Raw genomic sequence first — 26,825 nt, 5'->3', positions numbered from 1 at the left:
AACCGATTAGAAGCTATAATCAGCTTGTAAGATTTTCAAACAACTTGGGCAAGGCTTCTTATAATTCTTGTTGGTTTTGTTTTCACTTAAATCAAGCACAAACAAAGTCTTACTGCTCTTAAATGACCTAAAGCAGTCTCCTGCTTTTGAGCAAGGCCACTTGAAGATGGTAAGTCTCTGCATATAAACTTTAATGAAACATGACTATTGAAAGCCTATCCAATCTGACTGGGTCAATTTGATATCTTCAGATTCTCTAATAACAAATGTACTGAATTTCTCAAAATTATGCTCAGGAATTTTATAATCAATTTATATGTGGTTTCTATTATTAAGGATCTAGTGAAGCTAAATCATCTGCAATTTAGAAGATTTCATGAAAAGAAGTATCAATGATTTAGCCTAAAAAAATAAGCTCTTGCACTAAAATTAGGCTTGTTTCAGAAGATATAGATGGATTTTTTTTCTGAGTTTGCCTGGAGAAAAGAAATCTTTGAGAAATGTTTCAGTAAATATTTTAAAACTAATTTCAATAAGAGAAAAGCAAGTGTTTAGTCCCTGAAATCAGAAGGGTAACGCAACATATGAGTTATAGAAAGACTGTTAATTTGTTGAAAGCTATATTTTAAATATTTTTAAAAGCACTTTATTAACCAAAGTGGTACTATAAACTCAAAATACTGCAGGAGATATAAACACTAAAATCATGCCATGACTCAAATTTTTATTTTAAAAAGTCAATCCAATATTACTGTCGGGGACTTGCATGAATTTATAGCAAGACTTGCCTGATTAGCTAGAAGTTAGTTATTAAAGAAATAATAAAAGTAAAACATTTCCTCAGAAGTTTTGATTTAGTGAATCAACGTAGACATGGCTTCATCAGAGATTAATTGCACTTTAATCATAATCCTAACCATAAATGAACATTAAGTCATAATTCAAAATTATGGGATACTCACTGGGAAAGTTGATTTAATGACGATCTGACTTCAAGCAACAAAGCTCAGTTAGGATTTCAGGAAATTATTGTGCATGCAAATTCAATATTTCTCCTTCTTGGAAAGAGAAATCAGGTCTCATATTTTTACCTACTTTCTCTCTCTCAATATCTTCCCCCATGTCTTCCTGTACACATTGATGTTTTTTTCAACACTTATTTAAATGTTAAAACATTGCATGGGGAAATCAGAAAAGAAAAAGGAAACCACAAGACACCTGTCTTTAAAATAGTTTCACTCTTCACTCTGTCCCTTGCTTTACTGTCGCGGGGGTAAAGTCACCTCACTTTGTACTCCTGAATAAAATTAGAACGAATAAGATCTGTTTCTGTCTACTTTTTAAATTAGTTGAAAGCATAAAGCAAAAAGAAAATCACATATACAAGTACTTTGAATATTACAAGATAGTAAAAGAATGAAATAATGATTTTAGTGTTTACATCTGTAATTCACACTGAAGTTTGATTTGATGTCAGAAAGATACGTTGGTGGATTACATGCTAGCATTACATAAGCCAGATATTTTCCTCACTCCCTCCTCATTTTTATACTAGTCTTCAAATAATGACTTCATTTGTTTTTGTAAAAGTGGAACATTACTGTTATTTTAAACTTGACGGATTATAGACAAGGAATAAGAGGGGAGAGAGAGACAAAAAGCAGTCTACTACCCAGAACCAGATTCTTTAATGTCATTACACACATGCGTGGGTAGAGATAGATCAACAGGTTGAACTGATATACACATACATACGTGTAGACTAAAAGAAAAGGGATAATTACATACAGCTATTAAATCTGAATAATATTTAATAGAGGAAAGATGAATTGAAATAAGAATAAAAGAAGGTGTAAATTTCAGATCATCTTTCTTAATTGAAAGTACTATTTCTTAAATGTTTCACAGCTTTATTATTAGAAAAAAATTTTAAAGATTAGAAAGTTAGTCACCTTATTTACGTATTTAACTCACACAGAAATTTGTTCATTGAGACCTCTATGTTCTGATTTACATCTATAATTGTCATAGTAGTGTAGAACTAATTGTAGACTTAAGTCTAATGTTAGCACGTAAGGTTATTTTGTCTTTTTAGTTTGTGCTTTTCCTTTATGATTTCTCTATTTTTTAACTCACATGTGGCATGTCTCTTTATTGGTAATGTTCAATCTTTCTATGGATTTTTCAAGAAAATCCCATGTGTGGTATGTTCCCTAAATCTTTGGTTTCTTGAAAGTGGAAGTCTCTTAGTTTCAGTCTTTGAGGACAGTTGTCCTGGGTATAAAATTCTTCACTTTTCTAAATCACATTTTCTTACCTTCAGATATTTTGTTTGATATTGCTTCAGTATCTTCTTACATTAAGTGTTTCTCTATGGTCAAAGGGTGACCCAAATGATTTGCCTGCCTTAAGTTCTCTCTCTCTTTCTCCTTCTCTCTCTCCCTTCCTCCCTTCCTCCCTCTTCTCTCTCTCTCTCTCTCTCTCTCTCTCTCTCTCCTTATTTTATATGATACACATAACCATGTATTCTCTGCTGAAATACTGAAATGATGTTTTGAAGAGTTAAATCAAATTACTCCACACTTAAATTTCCAATACTGTCTACTATAGTATTTAAAACCAATTCAATTACCTCCCAATGGTTTTTAAGCCTCTACTGTGGTCTTCTATGCAGCAGTCTCTTAAGCAACCTGGGAGACCTGCTCCTCAGTCATCTCAGCCTGCACTTTTGTTTCTGGTACTTCACAAAATACCTCTGTACTCCTGTCCCCAGGTCATGTCCATCTACCCAGAATTCATTTCCTCAGGGGCACTGCCTGGAAGTGTGATTTTTCTCATCATTTACGTTCAGCTTACATGCTTTACCCTCAGAGAAACTTTGCCCAATCCTCTCCCAGCATCAAACATACTCATTCATACCGTCTCATCAACTGATTTCTTCTGCTTCCCCAGCCACCCTGCACAGCTCTGGACTGGAGATACATGTGATTGACAGTGAATCAGAAGTCATCAAATATTGCAATGAAAACATTATGTCTACCTTCTTGTGAATCTCCCTAAGGCTCAGGGGGAAAACTTTCTAGGAGTAGAATTGTTGGGATAATAGCAATTTATGGGCAACCTCAAATTCATAAAAGATTAGAATTTTTTTTCCAGATTTATGTGCCAGGTTGCATGCTCTCAACAACAGGGTCTATGTTCATCTGCCTTACTCTACTTTAATCCGCCATAAAATTTGATTTCCTTAGCTTACACATTTTTATCAATTTAATACTTACTATATGAATCTACTTATAATGAAGTTGAGTATTTTATTAGCCAGCAAGCTTTCACTTATGTTTAGCTCTATTCTTTTTAGTTTTTACTTCTAAATTTTCATGGATATGCTAATTTTTTAGCAGTCATGACAATTGGAAACATCTTTTTTCACTCTTTTTCTAATTCATTACCTTGATTGCATAGAGACCTTTCCTATTTATGGTTTTTGCACATCATTAAAATATTATTCCCCAAATCAAAATAACACCTTCATTGTTTTCTAATAGATACACATATTTTTCCTTTCATGCTTAAAATTTGAAACCATCTGGAATTTATTTTGACATATGGTGTGAGATAGGGAACAAAACTGATTTTCATACATATGGTGAAATAATTTTCCCAGCACAATTTATTTAAAAATTGATATTTCCCCCTGGTTTATAATCTCTCTGTGCTGTGTATCAAGTTTTCATGCATATGGGTTTAATTCTGATCTATCGTTTAAATTGATTGTTTCCTAGTGCCAAATTTCTTTAGTATTAAGGATTTGATAGATGTCATAGTATGTGAAATATTGTGATCCCCATGAAGATCTTCCTTTTAGGAATATTCTTAGCTATTTATGGCTTTCATTTTTGTCTATATAAATGATAAATAGTTGGTCTCATTCTACCATGTGATACTGATGGGAACAATACTAAAACATCTTTAAAGCATTAAGTCTTCCTTTCTTAAGACATGTCTTATTTTCTTATTTGTTTAGGTTTTATTTATTATCCTTCAAGGAGTCTAAATATTTTCCATAAATGTCTTTGTATTATTTGTTATGGCTAGAATTCTACTGGACCCTTGTTAATCAATTTATCCTGCCTAATGGTTTAATGTTATAGGGCATACAGTTTTCTTTATAACAATTACTTGTTTAATTAGAAATAAACTTGAAGATGTTCTGTTTGCCTAGTTGACATCCCTTTGCTTTCACTTCCATTCTTTTCTCTACCTTCTGGTTTAAACATTCTTGTAGAGTTCTTCCAGAATGAATAAACATGTAGAATTAAAAAACATCTAAAAATATCTCAAAATCTCCTTATGTCATCCTTGCATTTAATAAAGGAATTTTAAAAATTTCCCGTTTAATTTTTTTTTCTTTACACTGAGACACTATGACACCATTTACCTCTCTCTTTTACTGTGTGGCTGTGAAACTCTGATATTAGCACAATTCTTGTTCATTTCTAGCAATCCCCTATTTACTTTTAAAGCTTCACCACTGCCTTTGGTTTGAAGTTTTTACAATATTATACATTGTGTTTCAAATATATATTTTTCACTCATTTGTCTTTTCTCTCTCTCTCTCTTTTTTTTTTTTTTACTAAATACTACATGATCTTTTAATGAGCTATATTTTTCTTTACATCTGAGAATTCTTAGCCATGATGCCTTTAAAATTACTTAGCACGGTTTGGGGATGCAGGTTGCAACTGTAATCTCAGTACTGAGTGGGCTAAAACAGATGGACCTCAAGTTTGAGTACAGACTAGGCATCTTAGCAAGACCATGTCTCAAAATAGTAGTAATAATAACGACAACAACTATAGTAAAAAGGGCTGTGAATGTAGCTCATTTGCAAAGCCTCAGTACCAAAAATAGACATATAAATGATAGGTATATAGATGATGGATAGGTAGATGATAGATAGATAGATAGATAGATAGATAGATAGATAGATAGACAATTTTTTTAAAAAAAAAATTATTAGACTTGAAAGAAACCTCACTTCTGGTCAGGAGCAAGCACTGCCTGAGTCTTTCTGACACCAGAGAGACAGTCACCATGACATTCAACCCCTTTGTGACTTTGGACTGCACAAAAACCCATAAAAACCACGTTAGTCCCTCCTGGCAGTGGCACAGGGAGATTCAGGCACCAGCTCTCCGGGAGCTGTGGAAGGCGTGCAATGCTGGCTTCATGCCCACCTCCAGGGCAACAGGGTCACAGTGACCAGAGGACCCTCAGAGGTCACTGTGTCAGCAAGGTTGTTTCTGTGTGCAGAAAGAAGAGTGGCGCTAACACTGCGCAGGTGCAGGGTGAGGCCAGGGCACAGCCTTGCACGCGCATATTCCTGAGCCGGAGCCATCACCTGGAGAAAATCAGACAAAGCTGGGGAAAGTCCTGCAAAGCAGAGTCAAGTCTTCACAGTTGGAAGAAAGAAGGCAAACACAAGGGAGAAGGCCCTGAGAAATGTAGGAAAAAGTGTGACAGGTCTTGCAACCATATTCAGCTTGGGCTTCCAACCCAGTGTGCCCTGCTCGGGCACTCTCAGATGTCCCTGGACGCCTGGTTGCCTCCTGTTTTGTTATTCATGTGTGGCTTTGCAAATTGGCATTTGCAGTTTTGATTAATAATTTTATAAATAAAAATAGAAATTCCTTCTAATTGCAAGTGGCAATTGCATCATTTTATATGTAAAATTCATCTTACTAAAATTACTGGTCTGTTCACTGATTCCATTTATCATGTTTCTTTCAAAGAACCTGAACTGCATACTTTCAGTGGAAATATCCTGTGGTCACCTTCCTTACCAGGCAGTTGTCATCTGCGTGCTCGTGATATCGCCCATGGTTACCTGTGTTTATAATTCTGGCCTTGAATTTGAAGAATAACTGCATCATGCCCTGCATTTTTGAGGCATCAAGGAGTATCTTGTTCATTCATTTGTTTGTTTGTTCTATGCCTCCTTTGTTGGAATATAAACTTCTGCTCCCTGTTCTATTTATTATCCCAAAATAGTGTACTAAATCCCCAAGGAATAAGTATTTTATGAATGAATGTATAGATGACTTCCTGTGCCAGCTAGGTTAGAATGAAACCATGGAAAACTCTCACTAGCATAAAACATGTTTACAATGGGACTGAGCACTTCACTCCATGGGCTAATGCAGTCCTCACATTGGAGTGAGTTGGACAGAGTGCATGCGAGGGTAAAGATTTGTTCAAAAAGGCAGGCAGGGCAGGATCAGATGATCTCTGAAAGCCAAAGAGCAGAGTGTGGGTCTTATTTTCAACCTGAGGAAATCAAGTGGAGGATTTAAGGAGGGAAGTGAGAAATCTGACTTAGGGTTATTCTGCTTGCTGTGCTGGGAATGGGTTTCAGAGAACCAGAGGACAATCAGGGCACTCACCAGGATGGCTCTCATGGCGTTTCAGGTAAGAGACAATGATGTCCTAGAGACAAATGCAAGAGTGAGAGATAAGCAGAAGTATACGTGTTCGGGACCCATTCTAGAGGTCCAGTGGACAAAATTCATGAAGGACTGAAAATAAGAAGTGTGGGATAAAAATGAATCAAGGATGGCATATTGGTTCTTGGCTTGATCTGCAAGATACATGCTGGAGTATTTTGCCGGCACGGGCAGACTGGGAGCAAGTTTGTAGGCAGAGATCAAGAATTCTGTGTTAAACACCAAGTTGAGAGCCGTGAGTCATTTAAATGTAGAAGTCAAACAACCAATGGAGGTCAGGACAGAAGTAATAGATTTGGGACTCATTAGCATATAGATGATAGCTATAGCAAAGGGACTTGATAAGATTATCTAGGGAGGAAGCAAAGAAATAGAAGAGAAGAAGTCTGGGATTATGATTTGGATGTCAAATGGAGGAAAAGAAGTCAGCAAAGGAGATGAGAAGAAGGAGTTGTCAAAGCAGAGGAAAGAACTCGGGGTCAGAGAAATGAAGAGCAGGCAGCGTTTTACAAAGTAGTGAATGTTCAAATGTTTCCAAGACTAAGCCAGGTAAGAAAAGGCAAAAGAAATGACCACCGATGCTTTGCAAGGAGCAGTTTCAGAGGATGAGGGGGACAGACACTGATTCGAGAAGAGTAAGTGCTAAAACAAGGTAAGAAGTAGAGATCCTCTGCAGAAAATTCTTTCAAGAAGTATTATTGCAAAGGGGCAGAGCGGATTAGTCAGAAGTGCTGACATATCTGTTTTCTCCTTTTTCAGGGAAAAAATCAAGAATTTGGTTCAAGGCAAAGAACGAGGAAAAGAAAAATCAATACAAAGTGAAATTTTCACAAAATCAGATTTTTAAAAAGTTGTTTTTCTTACATGGAAATTTAGGTATACAATGGCTTACTTGAGAACAAATTTTTACTTCTGTTTTCCATAAAAGCTGAGACTATGTAATCAATGAGATACACACACTCATTTATTATTTTACATTATTTCTAAAGTTCTATAGGTAATTTTCATTTATGTATATACAAAACTAGTAAGATGGCTAGATCCTTGCAATTTAAAAATTACCACATGCCAATAAAACTATTAAATTATCATTTTGGGCAATGAAAATGAATAATTTAAAGGTAATAAGGAAAGCTTTCACTTTAATAGGTTCATAAGGTATCAAACTTTGCAATTTGTTATAGATTCTCTAACTAATTTGCTATAATTAATTAGAATGAAAAATATTTCATTGCCTAAATATCCTGTTTATGTATTCCTTTCTAATGATGAAACAAAAGGATTAATTTGTTAAAGATGTTCTTTAATTGATTCCAAAGGGAATATTTAGAATATAATTTGCTAACTGGCTTTGTGCAATTTCTGATTCCTACCACTCAATGATGCCCATAATTTCATAATGACAAAACAGTATAATCATGCAATAATGTGATTCTCAGGCACTAGAGTTTCCCATTAATTTCCCTATCTACTGTATAGTTTAATAGAAAGAATCCTGGAATTAAAGCACGGATACCTAGGCCCTACTTAGTGATTAATCAGTTGTGCAATCTTGGTTTTTACTTTGGCTGAAGACAATTATTTTAAACTTAGAATCTGAGATAAAAATGAGTCCTTTTGGAAAAACAGAACTTCCCACCAAAAACAAACCCAGGAATGAATATAGATACAGATATAGACATAGATATAGATGATATGGATCTCCACGTGTATTGCCATTTACTGTCAAAAAGTTGGCCAGTTGAAGACAAAGGAAGTCTCCTGGTACAAGAGAAAGTAGGATTTGCAGAGCTCTCCATGGAGTGCCAAGAACGATGCAGGTGCTTTAAGAGGACAGAAATGGGCCTCAGGGAGACTGGCTGGCTTTGTCTGTCTGACTTCTGTCCACTTCTTGCTTTAGTGCTGTTAGCTGGGCAGCATGTTGTCAGGGACTTGGTAGTCTGGTGCCACATACACATGCATTCAAAACAAAATGAAAACTTCACCAACTTCCTCAGTCATATCCTACAATTCTAATACAGCAGTAATGCCTACATTTTAGCAGCTACTCTACAATCACATTGCATTTTCTCATTAGCCATGTCAATAACATTTGGGGGGGTACCAGGAATCAAACTCAGGACCTCCCACTTGTCAGGCAGACACACCACCACTGAGCTCTATCCCCAACCCTCAGTAACTTTTAGGAAACTGTGGGGGTAAAGAGCCTGGTGGAAGAAGCTGGTCCAAAATATTTGTTTAGTTTAAGTTAGATTTACAATTTACTTAAATAAGTACTACCATATCTAAACCTTTGTTTGCTCAACAGTGAAAGAATGCTAGAAGCAAGCACCTCACATTCTCTGGCAGGAAGTTTGGAAGACCATGCAAGATAAGATCAGTGGAGACACTCATGTAAGTTCAAACTACCTGACCAAAGAAAGAAGTCTTAAGCTTTCTGTGTTTTCATGGTGTTGGAACATCGATATTCTAATTACACTGCTGTTTGTTCTAATACAACCTCCAAGGAGGGTGATAACTCCTTAATTCTAGCACCCTGAAGAGAAGTTGTTGAAGCGAAGAAAACACCCTAAAGAGCTGACTTCACTGTAGCTTTGGAAGTTCTGACAGGCAGGAAATATGCAGGCCAGGACATGGTAGTTAACACCAGGAGGCAAAAATCACGATGCCACATGCATGGAATATTAAACATGAAAACTAAGTCATTCTTTAACCCTACCTGTCATATGTTAGGCCCTTTATTAATGTGCTCTGTGGAGATGGAGTCCTTACTACTAAAGAAATTTGAATGCGGTCCAGAAAAGAACATGACAATTATTAATGATTTAGAGATGAGATCTGGGAAGGGAGTTCAAAGAAACTCAGAACATTTCAGAAAAGACGTCAGTATTGTCACAGTTTAAAAGTGGGTAACTAACTTAAAATCAATGTCAGAGAAGCAGGGCAAGGATAACACACCTGGTAAAGCTGTCAAACATTACAAGAAGTTTCCAAGGGACAATGTGGAATTTTATCTAGGTGACTGAGGATTTGATGGCCTTTGGTTGGATGATTTCAATCTTATCTTAAGCCAAGAGCTCTTTCTCAGGGAACTTTCTGAGGTCGTTTATAAAAGAGGTGGAAAAGTTTATTCCAAAAGATATGTTCATTCCCAGTGTGAACACACGGGGCTAAAAATTTAAAATTCCACATTTTTCAATCTAGAAGATTAATTGTGATACACTTGATGTGATTTAGTAAAAGAAAAATCTGCTCAGAATGAATAAAAGTCATTTGAATATTCAGCTTTGGATTCAGTTCCTTCTTAAAGGTATTGTATTTTATGCCCTACACATACTGACTGAACACGACATGAGCGCTTATATCTGAACCCTTTCTTATGTTCTCTCCAACTACAATGCCTTTACTTGTTAAATACTGTCATGTTATTCCCCATTCCTGAGGACAATTCAGTTGACATTTCCTCCAGCAAACTTTCTTAATTTTCTCCTTTCACTCTGTTGGAACTAATATCTCCCATATGTATATATGGAAGTATAGCAATTTATATCTTTATTTTGCTTCTACATTTGAAAATAGATGGTCTATTATTTATTTACCTTTTAACCTAGGGATAAGAATCCTTCAGAACTGGAAAAATTTCTCCAGTCATTTTTCTGCTTCCCATAGTGTCATGCATTTAATAAATTCTCAGGAAATATTCTCTGCAGTGAGTGACATTTATTATAAGCCCCTGCACATTCTTTGCCTTTTAACTGGAATATGCTCTCATGCAGAGAACAGTAATCTGTTTGTCTTCCTCAAAACTCTGTGCAGGACTTATATCTTCAATTATGATTTTCTAAACTAATCCTACAGGGACACTGGGTCATATTGTTGAGGAGTACAAACCAAAAATCTGTATTGGTTATCTATGACTTTATTACAAATTATCCATGAAGTTTAGTGGCTTAAAATCCTTATCCTCCTATAGTTTCTGTGGTTCAGGAGTCAGGCAGGGCCTGCCAGGTCTGCTATGGGTACAACCCGGGTATGGGCCCTGGATTCCACATGACTGTTGGCAGGACCTTGACTTTTTCTTCTGGGAATTGAACCCAGAGAGTGCTAAGCTACAGTCTCAGCCCACTCTTTTTTTTCTATTGAATTTTGTTTTGAGACAAGGTCTTGCTACAGTACCCAGACTGGAGTGAGCTTGTGATACTTCTGTCTCAGCCTTCCAAGGAATATCGTCTTCTGAGGGCTGTTGGCCTGAAATCCTTAGCCCAGTGCTGTCCGTGGTCGAGAAGCTCTTCATGCTCTATGGATCTCTCTAACACAGAGACTTGGTTCTCAAGTCAGCTTAGATTTCATAAGCTATTTGAGGCTAAGAAAAGTTAATTCTTCTTTCTCCATAATTCTGGATTCCACATTTTTGTAAGTTTTAGTGCACAAGTTGTGTTTGATAGATATTGCTTAGCAAAAGGCAAATAACTTGGGGTAATGTAACATTACATAATGCTAAGAAGATTCATAAAATGAGTAAATATATTACAAGTTGCACAATGATGTTCCCCAAATTTTTTTGGCAACAGAGCCCTTTGACAACCTATAAAGCAACCTCTGAAATATGCACTTAGATGAGTGTGGCATTATTAATGTAATTATTATTAATATAATTATTAATTAATATAGTGATAGTAAATACTTCTAAGAGTGTCCCAAAACACAAGAAAACTGAAAGCACTCAAGTGCCATTGTATTTTATGGACCTTACTCAGGAGAACAGGATAGCACAACAGTCCAGCTAGAACGTGCACTGTTGTGCCAGTCCCATTAAATTGGTTTATGTGAATTCAGCATATAAGTGTACACAGACAGGCACCAATCCAATCATAAAACCAAACAGTGGGGTCTTAGTCATGTTAACTGTTTCACAAGGGTAAATTTACTAACATCGTCTTGAAAGCCTGGGATATCTTCACCTCACCTTCCTCTTCCCCTCACAGCACCCCCACAACTTTTCAGTTCAGAGGGAACAGTATGAGGGAAGGGATGGAAAAAAGGAAGAGGTAAGGTAAGTGCATCACTGTTTATTGATACATTTGTGTTGCATACAGAAAATGGACCATCAGGGCTGTGTTTCTCTGGTCTGATAATCCCGAGATAAAGGGAGCTGGTGGAGGGAAATAGAACCATAAAGTACTTCTAGCAGAGGCTGGAAATGTGTTGCAGACAGCTATGAAATCTGCTGAGCCATGACCAACTGCCCGATCACCACCAATTTTATTCTCTAGTGAGATTTTATCCCTTATTCCTCCAAAGTATGGTATTAATAAATTGTTCTGGAAAACATCAAAGTTATTTGGAAAGGTCCATTATAACATATTATTTCTTTATGCAAAATGGCTGTTTAACAAGATTGCCTCCTTGAACTTTTCACATGAATAAGAAAGCCAATCTCATTTGCTAATGGAAGCTTTACAGCAGATCCTTTCCCTGCCCTTGTCTCTCTTTACCATTATTTTATGGATAATAATTTACAATTTGTGTAAGCTAAGGGGAAAAAAATACCCCAGAGCATGGGGTGACATTCTCAGAACAGCCATATGGTGTGAACACCCCAGAGGTACATTTTAAGAAAACCAGTTCTGGTCATGTCAGAAGCATGAAGGAAAGCAGAGAAGGACAGGGGACTCTTGTCACTGAGGCAGGACCAGAAATGACTTCATAAGCTTCTGACCTTTGCTCTAGAAATTCTGCTCGTGAGACAGTGTGTGTCCATTATCGTTAAGAAGGCAATGTGTTCTTACCCAGATTTGAGCTCAGCCAAGCACGTGTATAATCAGGCTGCTGTTGCTGCTGCTACTATTGATTATTCAAGTGATCAGGGCAAAAGCAAGGCCAGAGGAGGAAGAGTAGCAATATCAGAGCAAGAAAAATAAATGTGCTGACAGGACCTCACCCAGCATTCAGACACCCAACTCAGGTGTTAGGAAGAATTAGCTGTCTTTTCTGAGCTTGGCACCTCTTGGAAACCACTCACGGAACATCATGGAGAGTGTTTTATGTTCTCTGTTTGGAGAATTCTTCTGCAGTTTTATATTAAATGGATGAATTTCTCTAGGCAGCAAGCCAAGATGTTTTCAATTGCTTTTCTGAAGAGGAAAGAGAGGAGGTTGCAGGAGGCAACTCAGGTTCCCCGGATAGGAAGAGAATAAACAAAAAGGATTTTACTAACTACACAAGATATACTAAGATCAAAAAGGAAGAAAATTAAGGAGTTATGGGATTTACTTTTTTTCCAAGGATGATGAATTTTAAAGTGATCCCAGGGATGAGATTTTGGGGACAGTATACAATGCAAAAAGCAATTAATTGAGTTTTTATTTTGGTTTTGTTTCTTCTAAGCACAAGTCCAGAGTGACTGAAAACAACATTTTGAAAAGAAGAATGAGTTGAAAATTTACTAGAGATTTTAATTAGAATAAGAAAGAGTAATTACTTCTGTTATTAAACTCACTTTATTCACGAATGAGCATAAGGCTATTGAGAAAAGTAGTTTTAAGTATATCTACTCCAACATTGCCCACATTATAACGATTGTTATTTAACTTCTCTGGTTGCCAGTTTCCTTGACTGTGTTGAGTATACAGTGCTATGCACCAGAAATCATCCCTTTAATGCAAGGAATTATAGTATTTCTCATACCAGGAGCCTTTGCAAGGATCCAAAGGAACAGAAATGTTTCTCTGATATGAGATGTTTCTTTTTGATTTTTTAAAAAAATATTCCATGGAATTAGAAGCCCTGAGAAATATGCTTTTCTTTTCTTTTTTTTTTTTTTTTTGTACAGGAAATCAAACTCAGGACCTGGCACTTGCCAGGCAGGTGCTGTGCCACTGACCAATATCCATTGGTCCTGAAAAATAGTCTTTCATTGATCATTTAGTTTTCTTTTTTTTAAAGAGATATTTCTTTATTTAGGAAATTTGATATTTCTTCAACATTACTGTGATGTAAAAATGCCATGTCAAAAAGAAATCCAAAAGTGAAAGATATCTTTCATTCTTCAATCTGTCCTTAGTCTTTAGTCAACTGTTATTCAAACATAGAGTTCCTTGATTTGGGATTGAAGTTGAAAATAGTCTTACAAAACCTTAAGTTTCGTGTGTGTGTGTTGTGTGTGTGTGTGTGTGTGTGTGTGTGTGTGTGTGTGTGTGTAGACACTTCTAAGTTGATAGGAAAACATAGGGTTAGTAAATATACCCTTTTAAGAATTAGGACTATAGGACCCCTCATACCAAATGGTGAAGTGAAACCCAGCAAAAGTGGACAGCGGATATCCTCAGGTGGATGGTCCAAACAGTGTGCACCTGTAGCAAAAGGGCCTGATTAAACAGATACCTAAACCAAAACATCACCAGGTCATCACATGATGTTTTACATTGTGTTTTATCTGTTATCAGACTTTTTAAAATACCAAATCATGCATCTCATTTGTTAGTGCAAGATTTCAAGTATTTCTGTGCAAGGCTCAGTACTAAGCAACTGTGTTTGCTTAAGATATGTGGCCATTTAGGGGCTGGGGATTTAGCTCAGCGGCATAAGTGTCTGCCTTGCAAGCAGGCAGTCGTGAGTTCGATCCCTGGTACCGATAAAAAGGAAAAAGACAAAAAAAAAAAAAAAAAAAAGATACATGGCCACTTCTACCAAGCAAGAACATCAAAGGTAATATATTTATGGTGAAAATAACTTGAATCACTTAAGAATGTGATCCCTGATGAGTTTATGAGTAAGTGTCTAAAAATGCTTAAGGAAGTGTGGTTACTTTAAGAAAATCATAAACTGTCATGTGGAAGGCAAAGAAAAAGAAGATCAAAGAAAGGGAAAAGGAAGAAAAACTTTTCATAGTTTTAGCAGTCTGTGCATCTTATAACTTTTTAATTTTATACTTCTTAAGGAGAAGGCACATCTGCTCTCAGTGGTAAAGTATGATTTTTAAACAAACAGCATAATATATCCAACCTTTTTTAAAAAATGTGTAACATAAACATTGTATTTTCACAAATGCCAAAAAATGTTCCCTTAGAGTGTTTACCACAGAGACACCTCCTGAAGGACAAAAGATTTCTTCCACATGAAAGATAATTTGTAGTGCCTAGTGTTATAAGGAAAATTTCCACTACTTTGTCCAAAATGTCTTTTGCTGGTTATGCTGGACAGTACTTTCTTCCTGTACTGTTAAAAGGATGAAAGGATCATAATACATTTATATTCTTAAGAGAGGATACTTGTTTAAAAGTAATCCTTTCTTACAAAATGAATGTGAAAACATTAAAATGTAACATGCAACATTTCTTTGCAATTATATAATGTATTTCCATCATATAATTCTAATTTATACCATAAGAATCCTTGTAAAACATAAGGAACATGCAAACATGTGCCGGTGGATATGTGTATATAATATTCTACATATGAAGACACGTGAAAATTCTAATGTGAACATATATTGAAACGCTTTCTTTTCATTTATCCTGATGGGCTGTGAAGGTCAAAGAGAGATCAATCCACAGAGGCCAGTAACTTTAGGAGTAATTTAATTAGGCTTGTCTAGATCTGAAATATCATCTAATCCACTTATTACTGGTAGGGAAATATGTGTATTTATATTTGTCAACAGTGATTATGTACTTTTGTAACCTGCAAAGAATTAAACCAAAAATTCCATGAAGAAGACATTCCTACAGGAAAACAATATTGCATGTCACATTCACCTTTTTTTAAGGAAAGTTGATGTCTTTTGTTGTTATGCAAAATCTAAGCATCATAACAACCACGAATAGTCAGATGTGTTTATGCATAGTTCCTTGCTCTCTTCAAGAAGCAGATTCGCCATATTCACTCAGACAATGTGGACTGGTCTGCGGGTTCCTACCAGCAGGTTCCATTTCAATGACGTGTTATCCTAAGGCCTACAACTTGAAGAGAGGCCGGTGTGACCACGTCATCTACCATCATCCTGCCCGGGACCGGATTTTCAAATCAAATGAAATTACAGGCTGCAAGGCCGGATGTGGATGTAGGCCTCCAAAGAAACTTCTTAATGTGATTTAGCTATCAAGGTAAAACAAAGCTCCCATTTACCATTTCCCTACAAGCAACGTGAATGGCAGCTTAGGACAGTGCCGTTCACTTGGGTGTCATGTGCCTGAGGAGTTATGCAAAAATGGTGGACAGAATGCATTTGCTTTGTTACCCTGCTGAGATTCTTTGAGACCGCAATTGCTAATGGAGTACTGTTAACCAGAGGGCTGTCTGCTTTTCAGAAGCTCTTACAATTTTCTCCCTCAGTCTTTCTTCCTAGATGCTAATTCCACAGAGAAGCTGATAAGAGAAATTATAATTAACAATTAATAAATAAGGCTTCTTTGCAAGGAAAGTCCCTTATTCCCAAAGGCTTCTAGATGCATTTAGTGACTAATTGCTGAAGCAGTTCCATCACCTGCGACCTTGTATTGAGACCTCTCATTATAAAGAAAGCTTCACAAAGTTAGTCAATTTGTTCCAGGAAGATGTAAAATCTCAAGCTTGCCTGTGAGTTTACAGAGTACAGTTGTATGTGTGTTGCCTACAGTTCAGCTCCAATAAGGCTCAAAGGTTCTATTAAATCCTCCCATTTCATCTAGCATTTTCCTAAGTCCTACGTGCTTCTTAGTTACTATCACATGAGCCTTCCTTTTTGTTTTCTTAACAGAAAAAGGAGAGTGAGAGGACAAGGTTTGAAATTACTGTATGACAAACTTGTAGGTGGATCTCACCATGAAGAGACTTCCTTGTGACAGGAAAGTAGGGTGGTCAGACTTCAGATCTTGAATTTTTGTTTGTTTGTTTGTTGTGTTAAGACCAGGAGGACCAAAGCTTGGGAAAGTCTAGAAATTTTGTAAAAATTTAGAACTAAAAAAAAATTAATTATCTGGGTATATTAGCACACTTCTGTAATCCCAGCACTAGGATTGGCAGGAGGATTGTAGCAAGTTCAAGACCAGCCTGGTCTACAAACTGAGCTGAAGGTCAGACTAAAATGCATAGTGAGAGCCTGTCTCAAAAAGACAAAGAAAAAAGCAAAAAAAGAGCCAAAACCCAGCATTTAAATGGCAACAGAGAAAGGCAACTGTTGAGTAATCTCCATGATTGGCTTCAAATGGAGCAAGGAGAGCTGAACAGAACTTGGGGTTTCATATTGAGTTCCAGATTGCCATATGGGTTCAGATGACAGTTAAAGTCAATGAGCTGGCTACTTTTCAAACCAGATACATGACAATTTGGTAGGAACACAGGGGTGGTTTTTAAAAAAATATACTTTAATTAAAGATCACCGCATGGTTTCCGCAGCTTTTCTGTATTTAGGATTGGCAGGCCTAGGATAAGTCCACTCTAATAACCATGAGCAGAAAGGAAAATACTTGTTCCTTATATTTTCATAATATTGTTTTTCCCCTAAGTATAATTTATGGGCTTTTCTTATGGTGATTATAATTTCATAGTTAAAAGATCTTAAGATTTGGTGTCAGAAAGACCTGGTTTTGAATCTCAGAACTTGAGAAAGATCTCAAGATATCTCCTGGTGACACTGGCCAAACTGGTTAACACTGAAATTTTCTTAGTGTTCAATTACCTATTGCCACATAATAAAACACCCTAAGACAGCAATAAATCACAACCAGCCAGTTTATTATGCTAGTGGATTAAGATTAGGGACTCAGTTTGATTTATCTTTGGCCCATAATATCAAGGAGCTATGGTGGAAAGACAAAACCTACAAGATGTCAGAGTCCTGGTTTGTGACATGCCCTGTCAAAGACTGGTTCAGAGCACACTGTCACCTAGAGCACTCAGACATTTTCCAGACTTCACAGTAGGGCAACCTCTAGACGGCAACCTCTTCAGTGATGGGTCCTGGCAGAGACAGCATGTGTGACTCTCACAAAACAGGGACCCAGGACCTTTCAAGACTCCTTGAGAAGTGCACAGGATCGCTTACCCAGGACTCTTCTATTCAGAGCAATCACAAGCTTCCCCAAGAGTAGGGTACAGGATACAGACCCTACCTCGCCACACAGGTCCAGTGAGGATTAAATAAGAAACACACAAAAAACACGACCACAGTGAGAGGAGACATACAGGCATACTGAGCTGAAAACACTGCTCCATGGCCAGTTACGGGCCTGAAAGATGAATTAATGTACCTTTTGGAAGCTTTACGGGCAATAACCACCAGCATAGTTTATTAAGGAACACTGTTCGTGCCCCAAAGCACTTAAAGAAGATGCTTTGGAGTGCTGATAAATTACACTTTGGACATTGATATTAATAAATGTGTCAAAACAATGATTTAATTCATGAAGACACAATTGCATAATCCTCTTCTAAAGCCCTGAGCTCCTTTATTGTCACTTAACAACGTCACTTTGCTTCTTAAGAACACAACTTTTCCTTAACTTTTGGTTGTTGTTGTTTTGTTAAATCCATACAGGAGAGATTGTGCAAACCAATGAAAGGAGAGGTTAGACAAGAGAACTGTGCCGGCCAAAATGAGTTTGCACAGCTGTGAGCAATAAAATACAGCAGCCATGGCAACACTCTCCAGTGTCCCGATAACACATCCAAAATGAGGTTATTAGAATTATTAATTCACATTAGTGGCTATTAAAATTACTACCTGCAGATTGCTGCCTGCAAACCCTTTTTGTGTGTATCAGAGGAAGACCATGTTTCCAGCGGGATCTGGGTATTTAAATAGATGCAATCTATTGTGTGGAAGACTTTGGAGGAAGACTAGCAGATAATAAAGCTTGCAGTGCGACTGGAGTCTTGCCTTGTAAGGCAAGGAAGGCGGATGTAAGGAAGGCTTTGTTCTCCTGGCTGATGGCAGAGAACCAGCCAGCTTCTGATGCTGGGATAACTGGACGCTTGGTTCCTCCATTCCCTTCAAGATATTACTGAAAATCCATCCCAGTGTGGGCCATGTCATGTGACTCTGAGTGGCATAGGAAATATTCTACCTCTGTAAGGCATACACAAAATCAAAAGAAGTCAGCTGAAAATGTGAGCTATTTGTAAGGGAGTTGTGGGGATTCTCAGAAAGCCCACAGAGACTTGGCTCACTCCCTTGCATCCCCCATTAACTCAACTCAAAAAGCAGATGCCTGCTGTTTTAAGCAAAAGAAGAAACCCCATTCCAGAGAGGCCGGGGTAGGAATTAATCAGGGGAAGCAACCATACAGCTGAGAAAGAACATTTTATTTATGGAAATGAGCAGGAACACACACACACACACACACACACACACACACACACACACACACACGAGAAAGAAAACATGCAGATATAGAAATGCAACTTCAGCTGCAAAATAAGAGCCTCCTCCTCTTCCTCTATCTCAGCAGTGTCCTGGAGTGTGTGGAGAACTGGCATCCCCCTGGGGAAACAGTGCCCCAACTAGCCACTGTCATGTACAGGGTTGAAGACCCCAAAGAACCCTGGGTCCAGTTTGAAATGTGGATGGTAGAAGAAGGTGAGTCCTCACTTCTGCCTTTAGGAAGCAAATACTCTGAGTCCTGTCCCTCCTCGAAGGCATAATGCTCACAGTCCCAAGACGCAGCCTCCCCATATCCTACCAGCAGAAGGGTGTCTTGTGTCTCTGACCACAGCACCCCATCAATTGCATGGGCCCCTGCCTAGCTTGTCTCTGCTTCCAGAGGAAGCTGGTATAGGAGCCAGGCTAAAGCAGAGCTCTGAGCTCTGATAGGCCTATGTGTAAATCCAGCTGCCACATTCTCCAGTCTAAATTTCAAACATATGATCCGCAGAGTATTTGGGTGTTGCTTCCAAATTCCCAGAGCAATGTGAGTCACAGAGTTCACAAGTCAAAAATGCTGAACTTTTTGGAACATTCCGATGGTTTGTGGGATGTCTTGATAATATGTTTGAAATTGTCTGGTTCAGAAAACCAGAAGATATGTGTGCCCAAAGAGGTTACATACAGAACCTTCCTGAACAGGATTTTGTCTTGGAGATGAGCCTCAATGAATAGCTCATTACCACCCAAAGCAAGGAGCTGCCATGAGATTTTTCTAATAATTGCTAGTTCTTTTCTCTCTATGGAATATAGACCTATATATTCCAAATGAGTTCACAGTCTACTCTGTTCAACAAGTCTCTCCTGAATACTTGTCTTTACTTCCGCACCTACGGTGGGGGAGGGAGGTCATTCTAAATAAATGGCCACAATTGTTTGTATTTTGTAATCATGTCTTAAAGTTCTTCCTGGCAAAAATGCCACACATCTCATGGAACTACACTAAAAAAGACTTTTAAAGGATTAACTGCTTAAATATTTAGGCATTAAGAGGGCTTACCCTTTCATTTGGCTTAATTTTCAAAGTTATCTGGCTTTCTTCAAAGTTATCTGACTTAAAGGATTTTTTTTATTAAAAATGAATCAAAACGTTAAACAATATAAAAGCATGAAAATAGAAAATGAATGCTGTTAAGAAATCACCCCTTAAAAAACAAGAATAATAACAGGGCCAGGCATGGTGGCACACACACCTGTGACCCCAGGACCCTGAGTTCTAGGCTAATCTGAACTCCATTGCAAGACCCTATCTCAATAAATAAATAAACAAATAAAAAATAGCACACACAAGCACAAACAGAAGAAAACACCATCTGCAGGTAAGCAGCTCCTCATATTTTTTCAGGGGTGTGTGTGTGTGTGTGTGTGTGTGTGTGTGTGTGTGTGTTTGTGTGTGTGTAAAAGGAATCTAATGGAGATAAACAGATTAGCATCTCTTGGTGATCTTCAATCTCTGCTCCCTGTGAATCAGAAAATCTATTGAGATTCCAGATTCCCCAAGCTCTCACCATGAGTCCCAAATTGTTCTTTTCTTAAATCACAAAAATTCTGGATACCGTCTCAGCCAGAGCTTACATTCACTTCTAAATTATTTATTTCCCATTTAGCAGATCTCTGCTTGTTTTCTAACCCTGGCGCAAAAATCACAAACATTTCCCTTCTCTGTGGCTTTTGCGGGTAGTGGTCCTGGGTGTGGCTGCTGGTGAGGACGTGGTAGAGGCAGCGGTGAAGACACAAGTGGCCCTCTCGCTTTGGGTGTCATGGCAGACATGAGTCTTGATCCCCCAGCATCTCCCCAAGGGCATTCTGCATACTGTCTGTGTAATTTCCCTGTCCTCCTCTGCTCCTCTGATTTTCCCACTTTCTCTGTAGGCTCAAAACCACGCCTGTGTGTGTCCTGGCAGTCTTCTCTGCCTCTCTTTGGGTTATTTATAAAGTTTCACACCCGCTGAAAAATGAAAATTGTGACATTTACCCTTTGCTCTATCCCCTAGCTCTTCTTTGGGTTAAGCAGCAAAGATTCGTTCTCTCAGTCTGTCAAAAGCAGATTGACAGGGTCCATGAGCCAGCTGAACACAGTGAAAGGCACACAGATGCAAACGCACAGAACAGGATTTGGACAAAGCCTACATCTAATAGCTCTCATCTGACTGTCCCCTTCCCTGGAATTCGCCTCTGCCTATGGTGGCTCTGCATCCCTCTTTTGTGCACTTGTGGAGTGAATGGAGCCATCCCTGAGAGGAGCTCTCCCCTGGGCCTTTTCTTTCCTAGACACATCGAGTTTCTCCTCATACATCAAATAACCAACCTAAAAATGAACCCTGTTTGTTTCCTTTAAAGACACCTTCTTTCCCTCCTTGACCGTCAATAACACCTCCCCACTTCCCAAGCTAAAGGGCTTGGCAAGCATCTATTTATTCTTCCATTTCCTTCTCTGGCCTCCCTCCTCCCCCCGGGACCCTCACTCCACTTCCTGAGCAGAAATTGGACAAATTGAGAGTTTTCTTTCTCACTTCCACTGTGTCTCTAGTTGAGGCTGGAATAATTTCCTGCTGAACCTGTGCAGGACTCCTCCTGCCCACCCTCATCACTGTCCTGCGTGGCTCTTCCCATTCTGAGGGCTCTTACATTTTACTATCAAAACATTTTCTTTTCTCAACCTCCTTACACTCCCAGCCCTGAATGGAGTTTATTCATGGGGTTATTAGTTTTCTTTTAGATTTCCAGACTGATTTTTTTATATCTCAATATGAAAGCCTGTTTCTCACAATATTTATATGACCCTGCCTTTTATATAAAAGTATTTCACAATATCTTCAGTCCTTTCCTGTTTATCTCATCTTTGCAACTTCCGAGTTTTTTATACCCACACGCAGCCACTGGCGGGCATAGACACCATCCTTTACCTTAGAGAACTCCTTTACTTTAACAAATTTAACATAAAGTTAAAGCACTACATTTGACATATACCCTATGCACCATATCTTCCTCTGGAAGTTTGCTTACAAATAACAAGACTATGATGTATTTTATTTCTATATAGCAAGTGACTGCTAAACACTTGTTTTGAATCACAACATGCGATGTCACAACATTCACTGTTTCTTTAAGAATACTTCCTGCCCTTGGACAGGAAATGGGAAGTGGAGCAGCCTTAGAATAGCCTTGAGGAAGTGCTGTTTTGGAAACTGTTATGGGGATAACATGGAACATTTCCTAAGACCCCGGCAAAGCAGAAGTAAGAGAAATCCATCTCAGCTGTTTCCCAGGGAGTTTTCATGCACTGAAAACTGTGACAAAGTCTCCTTGCTGTTTTAATGGAGAAGGTGCTTGAGATCAAGGCACTGATTTCTGTAATGCTGATGAGGCTGGGGGAGTGCCTGATGTAAGCACAGCACAGAGGACCCTGCTGCCTGCTTGCTGCAATCTCTGCCTTGACCCTGGATGGCTCGTTTGTGCTATCTGTACTCACGCTTCAGCTGGAACTCTCTTTTCTGTCCCATTGCTGTGGAAAGTCCTGTTTCCTGCAGTGTAACTGAATCCTGTTTGTTCATAGCAGTCACACGATGCTGAAGATGCTGTGCCAGCTTCCCATCGCTGTAAAAATAATTGAGATAATCAATTTATAAGAAGGAAAGATTTATTTCAGCTCATGGTTTCAGAGGTTTCAGTACCTGGTTGCTTGGCTCGATTGCCTTTTGGCAAGGCAGCACATCAGGGCAAGAGCATGCGGTGGGGCAAAGCTACTTGGCTGTGGCTTAGAAGTGGAAAAGAGATAACGTGCCTCAAGTCCCCTCGTAACCTTTAAGGTCACACCTCCAGTGACTAAAGGGGTTTCCATCAGGCCCCTCCTCTCATGTTTCCAGCTCTTCAGATTGCCAAGCCAGGGACTAAACATTTCATACAAGGATTTTCAGGAGACAGCCCAGGTCCAAACAACAGCGCTACTGACTTTCTCCCCAACTTTTAGGTATCATGCAGAGCCCTCCCACAAAGAAGCCAGGAAATGACCAATGCTTTCAACCACCACAACGGGACACTTCTGAGTGCTGCTCCCTGGTAGAATTAGCTATTGTTCTAATAGTCCCTTGAGTGAGTGTCCCTCAGACCACTCCTGGGGGCCCTGACACAACTGCTTGCTCTGTTTCACTTTTTAGATTTTTAACACATATTAGCAAAACCTAAATGAGATTTTTCATGGAGGTAATTTTAGTTTCTTCTCAAAGATAGGCAGGGAAAGCAGCATGATGCTTTGCCAGCTGTGGCTTTTGCACTTTGATGGAAAGATGCAAGCTCACTCTTTATCTCTTTATGGATCACAGAGGCCTGAACTAATTAGTACTTATTAGAAAGCCAATTAGAAATACATTTTATTTCTCCATGTGGTGTAAATGGAATGTGCCAAGGTTGATTGTGGACGGAGATATGCTCTCCAGCACTACTGCAGACATGGAGTCCGGAGAGCCCTGCACAACGAGGAATGTGGGATTCTCTTTCCCAGATGCTAACTGGACCCAGAGCTCTGAAAATGCTGGTGTGCATAGCTCTGGGCAATGAATGCCCTTTCCCAATTATGGCTAATCTCCCTAGCAGTGCAATGGATTGTTCTCCTGTAGCATTTCCTTTTTATTTTCATTTTGCTTCTAAAATTTGTACATATTGGGTCTTGTTGAGTTCATATTAAACATATATAAATGTGGATATATATATGCATCTATGTTCCATAATTCTCTATTCTCTTGTCCGATTCTTCTTATTCAGTTATCTAGGAGTACAAAATCAGGATGGCTTCATCTCTTCTCCCATCTCATCCCTGCATCTTGTTCTGATTTTGGACATGCTCCTCGTCTTTCCCTAAGGAATCCTTTGCCAACTGACTTAGCTATAGGCTGCAAAGGATTTGACCCATATATTTTAGCAGATTTTCTGTTTGCCTAAGTGCTATGCCAAGGATCATTTATTAAATAAGAAATTTCATATATATACCTTATAAATCTGTGGATTCTTCCCTTTTCTTTCCTCCTAGGAATAAGCTTTACCAGCAGCCCATATTAGATAACGGGAGAGGTTAGAAAGGACAGGGTTTTTTCTATCAAGTGCTTTCCTGTGATTCAGACTCAGTATGTGAGCGTTTTCTGGCTCTCCACTCACAGTGTGATTCTGTACACATTTCTGTTATGTGCTGCCCATCCCTTATCAGAATACATGTTTCTTCATAGCAAGTACGATGCTCACTTTGAAATGGGTATCATAAGTAAGTGATTTCCATGTGGACTATGGATATTTGTTAATTATCGAAAGTACTTTCTCAGACGCTCCACTCTGTCCCACTGTTGCCGCTGAGCTGACTAAGCCATCTGCTAGCCTGCTTTCTTATATTGTGTAGTTTGGTGTCTCCCGTGTGTCATTTTGAAAGCCACCACTGCTACTCCCTGAATTGCTTTCTATAGCTCATATTCTTTATTGCCACTGCCTTATTTTAGACTCTCACATTGTTCTCATCTTTCACTTGCCTTTGAGCTTAAACAAAATTGACCTCATTGTATGGGTCACTGTTTAATGGTTATTCAAAATTAAATGTAGCCTTCAGCTCTGAAAAGTCTAATAAAAACAATTACTTATTTTATTCTGTAGCACCACTATTCTGTGTGTGTGTGTGTGTGTGTGTGTGTGTGTGTGTGTGTGTGTGTGTGTGTTTGGACCAGGGACAAAATTTTAAAATTGTGACTCTAAACAAAAATGGCCAAGAAGTTTCATTCTCCATAAAGTACAAAACAAACAGCTATCCGTAGAAAGGGCATATTAGGTACCTGTGTGACATTTACACTGATATTTTCTTCTAGTTTTTCCACGAGATTTGCTTCATTGCTTTTTATAAGCATCTCCTAGATGGGATTTATTCTGAGTTGAATCCATCCCATATTTTGCCTTGTGCCAGGTAACAGGTAATGTGGAGCTTCATTTGTCCCTGAAATCAACTCTTCCCTTCCATTGCTGGACATTACGATGTTACATACCCTCCTTTTGGATAATAAAGCCTTTGTTTGATGTAAGAAATTGAGTTGGCACTCAATCCTGACCCAAGAATGTTTCTAAAATTCTGTATCAAGCCCAATTCAAAATAAAAAGATTCTCATATAATCCGAGTATACTCGCCATAAATTAAAAGTATGCTTTATTCTGTTTCCAAAGACTCTTAAGACTTTGGGATGTCCCAAATGCATAGCATATTTTCCATCAATCGTTACTATTACATACCATTCATTTTTTATGATTTTGTTCTTAGCCATGTTCTTTGGTATCACAATTTGCTGGTGCTGTATTTTCGCCACATATAGGTGTTTCTCACATTTCACCCTCAGCTTCTGTCTGACAAATCAAACTCCTGTCTGCTTCTCAGGTCCCAGCTGAGTCATTTCTATACCCACACAGCTGGTCATTTTTCCTCTCCCTTAAGCTTCAAGAAAGATCTTAAGTGTAATGCTGGTCCTTTGCCCACTTTGTCCTGGTAGGTAGTTAGAGGCATATTTCAGGTTTTTTATCAAGTTCCTCATGGATCCAGTGCAAGCCGTGGAGATCCACATCTCCTGTGCTGTTAGGATCAGAATTAGTCCTTGAAGTAGATTGTGTGAGACTTGCATGGCCTCCTGGGAACCAGGACTGAAGTGCATTCTTGTCATTGATCAGATGATAAGACATAATTTAAACTTCTCTAGTTATTGTTCTAATATCTAGAAGTTTATGCATGCTGTAATGCATTTTATAATCATTCGATGTACACTTGTTTAGAATGTAACAGTTCTGAGATAGCAGTTGTACCTCAGAAACACACCATTTGGCCCTTCCTCCTGTCTCTAGTTCCATCTCATATGCCTGTTCCCTCTGACTCTGTTCAACACAAGTGAATACAGCTTTCCCCACCATCTGGGTCACAAGTCACCACTTCCCTACGGGTATCACATCTGAAGCATATGAATCTGCGAAAGTTAATAACAAAATGTTCCCTGACTGCACGTGGCATGGGTGGAAGTTATGCAACTTATCTGTGTTATCCTTCTCTCCCTCCTTCAAAATGATTCCAGAACAAAGAGCCGTTCCAGCTCCCCTTTGTCACGCACTCTCTCAATTTCATTCCCACATCTCCTCGGCAATCTCCAGCAGAGACTCTCTTCTGTCCATCCAACTGTGTGTCATCTCTGGTCCATGTGACAGCTCTTCTCCTTGGCCTGCTTATCCACACTGCTGCCAAGTCCACCCTCATCCTGCCCTCAGAATAAATCAGAAACTGCTCCATCGCTAATGTTTACCCTCTCAACTGTGGAATCTGAATCACAACTAAAACGTGTATGAGTCACGGGCTGAGTTTTAATATTGAAAGTTCCCACGACTGATGTGCCCCTGTGGGCAGTCACCGGCTTCTTTCGGATTCATTTTGATGATGAATCAGCTTCTAGCTGCCTTGTGATCTGGCTTGTTCTTTCTCCTTGATCCTTCCCAGATCTGCTCTTCCCTCAGCCAGTTAGTTTCTCCTGGGAGGAAGCTTAGAGGGATTAAGTGGCAATTCCACTCACTCCAGCACTACAACATTTTTAAAACCAAATGTTTTCCCAACCTTGTTAGGTCCCCTTCCTCCTCCTTTTTCCTTTAAGCAGTAGATGCCTTCATGAAGCTTCTGGCATATCTTTCTCTGGCTTTTAAGGGCTTATGCTAATCCTAACACTATCAACCATTCTGTTGGGGTCAGCACTTTTCCAGAACATTCTTTACCCTGCCTGACTTCCTTTGGCTTTTGCCACCTTCTCTGATCTTACCCAAGATGCCACTGTGGTGGTTGTAGGAGCAGCCTTTCCCCATTCCTGCCCCTTGCGAGAAGCACCCATCTGTGCTGAGCCTACACAGAAGTATACAACCCCAAAATCATG

General features: G+C 38.7%; 1 long non-coding RNA gene across 1 annotated transcript in view; it reads right to left on the bottom strand.

Moving 5' to 3' along the window:
- LOC106027433 (uncharacterized) overlaps positions 1–22,856 on the bottom strand; it is a 68,371-nt gene extending 45,515 nt beyond the window's left edge. Inside the window, exons 1-2 of the long non-coding RNA XR_001201023.3 lie at positions 22,578–22,856; positions 22,376–22,500 (exon numbers count right to left, since the gene is read on the bottom strand). This is a non-coding gene — a long non-coding RNA (uncharacterized LOC106027433). The remainder of the gene's footprint in view (positions 1–22,375; positions 22,501–22,577) is intronic.
- Positions 22,857–26,825: the final 3,969 nt, after the last annotated feature.

This window comes from Cavia porcellus, unplaced genomic scaffold (assembly GCF_034190915.1).
Source record: "Cavia porcellus strain 051 isolate PalLab524CR breed Dunkin Hartley unplaced genomic scaffold, mCavPor4.1 scaffold_7, whole genome shotgun sequence".
NCBI lineage: Eukaryota > Metazoa > Chordata > Mammalia > Rodentia > Caviidae > Cavia > Cavia porcellus.
Note: the sequence above shows the minus strand (reverse complement) of the source record. Positions and strands in the feature narration are given on the sequence as shown.